This window comes from Aythya fuligula, chromosome 5 (genome assembly GCF_009819795.1).
Source record: "Aythya fuligula isolate bAytFul2 chromosome 5, bAytFul2.pri, whole genome shotgun sequence".
Taxonomy (NCBI): domain Eukaryota; kingdom Metazoa; phylum Chordata; class Aves; order Anseriformes; family Anatidae; genus Aythya; species Aythya fuligula.
In genome coordinates this window covers 33367466-33373902 of record NC_045563.1, presented here as the reverse complement: position 1 = coordinate 33373902, position 6437 = coordinate 33367466, and positions in this window count along the sequence as shown.

Sequence of the window (6437 nt, the reverse complement as noted above, 5' to 3'; positions counted from 1 at the left end):
ATTTCAGTCTCTTCTACAGGCACAAACGTTATTGGAAAAATATTTAATGAAACCCCCTTCTCTTTTTGTATGCATTTTGAATGATGGCTGATTTCAGGGTTTGGAATAGCAGCCAGTGCAGTTACTGCTGTGTACCGTGGCAGGGGAGCTAGCTCCTCTCTTAATGCATTTAACCACCGGTGGTATGCAAGCTGGTGGCTCATGGCAAGGCTCAGGTTTTGTATCCTACATGTAGCTCTTTTCCGTCTTCGGCTTGAAGAACCTTTTTGGACATATTGGTAACATTTAATGAAATATTGATACAAATAAAATATTAAAATATATATATATATAGCTCTGATCACAGGTGGTTCCCAAGGAAACGGAAACAATGGCACAATTTCAAAATTTGATGGCCATATTTCAGTAAAGAGTGATAGTGTGTATCTGACTTTGATTAAATGTGGTTAACTGGATTTTTAAATAGTAGCAGTAAGAATTAGATTTATTGATTTCAGTAGTTATGTGCGGTGAGCATGTGGTCCAGTATTGACAACTGTCCTGAAGAAAACAATGGATTTTAAATTAAGGAGATTTTAAGTCCTTATTCCCTACAGATGTTCCAATGAAGCAAACTGATTTCATTAGGACTGCTTTTGTTGGTAAGGATTTGTAATGAAAGTGTCTAAGAGATCTGTGGCTGAAAAAGTATCCTCAGGTAGAAATGTTGGTTTTCACTGCATGAACTTAGTTTATGATTTAGTTTGATGTTGAACTTCCGTAGATTCTGATGAAGTTCCACGTGAGCTGGTAGAAAAACAACTGTCTTCCCGTCTCTGGAGCACAGGCTCTCTGCAAGGTATTTGGGTGAGATGTTTGCTCTGCATACCCGTTGAAAACTTAAATGGTTCATGGATGGAGCTTTAGGAGCTACCACTTAATGCAGGCTGATATTAGTGTAAAAGAGGAAGACTTTTGCATGAAAAACAGTGTCAGTATGTTATTAAAGATCCATTAAGTTTCTTCAGAGCAATGAGACAACTGAAACTGCATCATCTCTGCTTTAGAGACAAATTCCCACTACAATGAGGACCAGTGGGATAGCAATAGTATCAATTGCACAAATTCTTTGCAATTCAACACACTTTTAAAAAAGGCTAATGTTCAGTATAGGAAATCGCTCTATAATGATGTTGGACAATCTGGATGTACCTTACACTAATAATCGTATATTTTTGAGAGCTACATTTTCGAGTAATTTCTAGTTAGTGGATGGTTTCAGTTGTCTCTTCAGAGCTCATAATTGCATACTTCATATGCAAATGCCACTGTACAGCAAAAGTAAATGGAAAATGTATGCATTAAATGAAAAAAAGGTGGGAGGCTTATTTAGAAAGATGGGTTAAAATTTCAGTTTGTCTCCTATTTACTGAGAATGATGATGTGCTTTTCACCTGTAGGTGTCCTCATGTCTGTGAAGCACATTTAAGACATTGAATGAAAATGCACCTAAAGTTACTGGTTGGATATAGCCAAAGTTCAAACCTGAACCACAGAAGTTGATTTAGATGCCAAAGGTTTATGTCCCTCTGCTATGTATGACCTTAATATGGATTTCCAAGTCATTTGGGGCTCTGCTGTATTCTTGTCACAGGATGGTGCTCTTTTCTTTTACCTTAACTTTTTTTCCCCAAACTTAGCATTGTTTCTCCATGTGCACTAGGCAGAGAGAACCTGTCTGGGGGTGAATGAGGTGCCTGATACCCTGCCTGTTCCCAGCTGCTTAAATGGCCTCTTGGTATATGGTGCACAGCCTAGTTTGCAGCCTCCTGGCCCCATCTTCCCTCACATCCTCCCTACACCTCAGCTTAGGGCTGTTAGCAGTGTTTTCCATCATGTCAGCAGCAGGCACAGCATCCAGGGCTAGGACTTCTGTATCTCAGAGGTGGTGAACCCAGTGCTGCTGTCACCTTGCCTTCCTTTCTTGGGTGCTGCAGCCATAGCTCTGTCACTCTCCCAGGCAAACAAGCAAGGAAAGTGACTCAGGAAACTTCACGGCCTCCAGTGTATGTGGCTCACGAGCAGTTGCATGCTGCAGGTTTCTGGGACCCCTCATGTGGATTCAAGATCTTACTTTAGTAAAGCCTGGAAGCTGCTGGTGCTCAAAGCCCTCAGGGGTCCTCCTCTAACTTCAGGGCCCAGATTCCTGGTTTGTGGGTTCAAATACCAGCTTTGATTTGAAACTGAGAAAGGGGGTAAGAAAATAGCTGAAAGATTGAGATGATATTTCTCACATTCATAAAGGGATACATTTTAAGCCCACAAAGATGGAAATCTATTCTGTGTTTCTAGTACATTTTTCAGTGCCTATTGACACTGAAGTGATCTTTTAAACCTACCGTCATTTATACTTACTGTAGTCCTCTTTTTCAGACTCTGCTTTGAGACTGTTACCATAATCTGACTTTAGTGTCGGATGGGTGTAGTTGCGCAACTCATGTGTACCACAGTAATTCGTTAAAAGAAATCAAAGTTTGTTTAGAGCTCTGAACAGTTTTCCCCTGTCCTTTCCATCATGCTACTATATTCTTTTATGTCTGTTTTGAGTGTGATTAAAAGTGATGTTTTTTTTTGTGTGTCTGCGACCAATACACTAATACACCTAATTGTCAGTGCTCTGAACTGTCCAGAAGGGGAATCTAGAGGGGCAAAGGGAGAATGTTGTCAAGGGACCATTCCCAGCAGTATTGATTAGCTTAACACTAACCCTTTCAGGCTATCTCCTCAGAAAGAAACAATAAACAGTGCCAGCTCTTTGTATCTTTGGTGTGAAGAATTTAAGAGCTTGCTTTTTTTTTTTTTAATACAACCTAAACTCATGCTTATTCCCTGGTAAAATTTCTCAACAGCATCTCAGTATCTTTAGTGTCACACATTTAATTTTGCCTGTGAACTAACAAAAACATAGCAGGTTATCTCTTTTTATACCTGTGCACTTGAATGTCAGCTACATTTTAAGTTATGCTGATTAGTAATACCTTGAATAAGGATGAAGGTTTTCCCCGTCCTTTCTCAGGGCTGTCCTCTCTGTCCTTTCTCTCCTCCCATATTTTTTTGAATAGCCTCTCAGTCATTTCCTCTTGTTCCATTAGTTGAAGTGATTTTATTTTTCATCAAATATTTTATTCAATTGGGAATATGGCTTAGTTTTCCATAAATTGTAGCTCAACTCGCTAACCATCTTTGATCTAAAAAGGCAGATTAAAAAACAAAGGTAATAAATAAAATATAAATAAATAAAAGAAAATAATTATAATAATAATAAAGAATTAAGCTGGATAGAGTGGGAAAAGGAGGAATTGCTGGAGGTGGTGGCATTGTCTCTCCCAACTTTTTGAAGTATTGGAGACCTTAGTTCAAATCCTATATTTGCCTCTGAAAGCATGGTTCTGTTTGTCTCAGGAGTGTTGCCCCAACCATTGTACAAAACATTCAACTTTTGTTTCTCTCATTATTTCTCTAATGTTAGGGGGAGGAAATAAGCTGTCTCCTCCTCACAGGTTCTTTGGCTGTTGCTGAAGATAATACAAAGTACACAAATTGTTAAGGGATTCCCCAGATCAAAGCCAACCACTTTGTATCTAGTTGTACAAAATATTTTATTCTTCTTAAACAAATAAAAGTTTAATTTCAGAATCAATGTTTTCTCTGAAGAGAAGTGAGAAAGAGGGGAGTGATATTCTTTTGACCAAAGTTAGTTCCCTATGATGTACCCTTGGAGCCACCACCCTGTGTGTATCTGTGTTACTGCTCTCCACCAACTTTTGGGACTATGCTGGTGCTCTCTTTTTGAGTCTCAGTAATGACTAGGAAACCTCAGAGTTGGAGCTCTCCATCAGGATGGCTAGCCCTTGGCACCAAACTTCTGCAGTCTAGGAAAATACAGACAGCTGCATCTGAATGCTGTAGCAATGAAAAGCCCTGGACTACCAGAAGGGTGCATTTATGGACTTGTTACACCTGAGAATCCAGTTGCAAGAGAGACATTCTTTGCCAGGAAAGTTCTTTCACGTGCTGCTGCCTTGTTAGGCTCCAGTTGTATTAGAAGCATATCTGTCACAAGTGAATCTTTCAGATGTAAAGTAGGCTGCCCTGATTGCACAAACAGGTTTTCCAGGGAGGTACCCAGTACTTCTTGATGCAGGTAAAACAGGAAGTATTGCAAGTAGAACATTCCTCATAGTATTTTTACTTCTAAGTGAAAAAGCACATAAAAATAAATTATTTTATTTACAAAGATTAATGGAAGTCATCAGAACTGTCACAAATGTTTCATTTAGGATTTGGATGTATAAACTGTTTAGGATCTTAAAATAGCCAAGCATTTCTTAAACAGCAAGCCTAATGATTTGTGGAAGTTAGTGTGTTGCTGTTGTTCAACAATGAGAAATTTAGAGAAAGCTGGAGCCAGCAGAAAGGAAAAGAAAAAGCAGTAATTTTTTCTTCCTTTCTGGACAAGACTGAGTTGGATTCAGCTAAAGTAGAACCATCTGTCATATCCTAAACATTTAAAACATGTGGTTATAATTTTGCTATTAATTGGAAAATGACCAAGAAAGAAATGACCAGATCACCTTTCTCACCTAAAAACAATGCTTATAAACTTTGCACTTATTTCTATCTAATAATAATAATAAAAAAGGCAACGCAAAATATTTCTTTCAACACAGTTTTTACTTCCTATTAGAAAACTCTGAAAAGCTAAGTATCTGACAGGAGCTTTCATGTCTTTCCTGTTATTATTGCTTTTACACAGGGTGCGTGGCAGTAAGGGTGAGCTGGAGTCTGATGCCCAAACCAAATTACAGATGGATTCTGGAAGTCACTATTTCTGCATTCTCTTACAGTCCTTTTGTCAGCTGTTACTTGAGCTGGGAAATGTTGATTATCAACTGTGTGATTTTGTGCATGTCTGTATAAATGTGTTAAAACGATGTACCCACCTTAAACCTTTGAATATTGCAAAGCTTCTGAGATATGTGACGTTCAATAATTTCAGAGTATAGTCCTATAGTGCATAGTTGTTACATGGGTTATTTGGTGTACTCTTGTAAGAGAACTTCTTCCCTTCTGCCTCTACTGATGTGAAACAAAACAACTGACAGTCTAATTGCTTCCCTTTAGTTCCCACAAATGCCACTCACGAGATAAAATAAGGCAGATCTGGTACATCTGTGGTGTGATTTCTTGTCAGCTGTAGAAAAATTGCATCAGAAAGAAATTTGGCCTTTGGAAATGGGGGGCATAAGGAGCAAAAGTTGCAATGGGATTTTGGAGAAACTTCTAGTATAACCTTAATTTGCTTTCTTTGATTTATTTACTGGCAAACACACATGCAGACACACACACAACCGCCATCACCAACAGCCTGAGACTAAAGTAGGTATCAGGAGTTCAAAGCTCTGGAGCTCAGTTCTAAGTGGTAGGTGAGATTTGGATGTGTTACTGCAAGAGTTGCTGCAAAAGATGTGAGACTATAATGTGAGAAAAGAAAAGCTTACAGATGTAGAAGCTGTCAGAAGAGCTGAGGAGGAAATATGGCCACTTGTTGAAGCCAGGTTTTGGCTGTGCAATTATTAGGTTTACAGGGACAGAACCCAAATACCAAAGTCATTTTCAGAACAGAAGCCTTTGCTATGAATAAACGTGTAGAGTAAGAACAGTCCTTACAAAATGAGATGCCATCCATCCTAAACATGCATTCAAACACCTCGTTAAAGGAAATGTTCATCTGCAATGACAGAGGACCTGGTTTTGGTAAATTGAATCAGGCCATAGACATAATTTCTGTGGACAGCGCTTTCCCTTTTTGACTGTACTCATCTTCAGGCTTTCACTGTGGAGCATTGTCTTACAGACAAAATAAATAAGGAGAGTTTGGCGTTTGTGAATTTGATAAGGATGTTTATTAAATAGTGTTGAATAACAAATTTTTGTTTTTAATTGGCCTCCAATATGGTATACTTAAGAATCTTCTCACTTTAATACCTATACTTTATCTCAAACACTGTCTATTTCATGTGGCGAGGTCATCAAGAAGTTATGGGTTTTGAATGCTGGGCACTTGTGACTGGAATGCTGAAGAAGCTTATAAGCATTTAAAGGAGCACTTAACCCAGTGCTTTGTATCATTGAGAGGAAATTTTCTTTAAGCAGTTAAATAGAGTTTCTGAGGGAATTTCCCAAGCATTACTGCTTCTCCTAGCATTTGAGGACTTAGAAGACAGCACCGTCTTTGCCTATTAATGGCCAAGCTTCCCACCTTGCCTACCTACACTAGCCAGATTTTTAAGATAAAGCTATTATTTGTGGTTCCTCTACATTAACAAGTTTGTTGCATCCCACTAATCAGATGGTCATCTTTTCCAAGTACTGTACGTGCAGGTGTCTGTAAATGC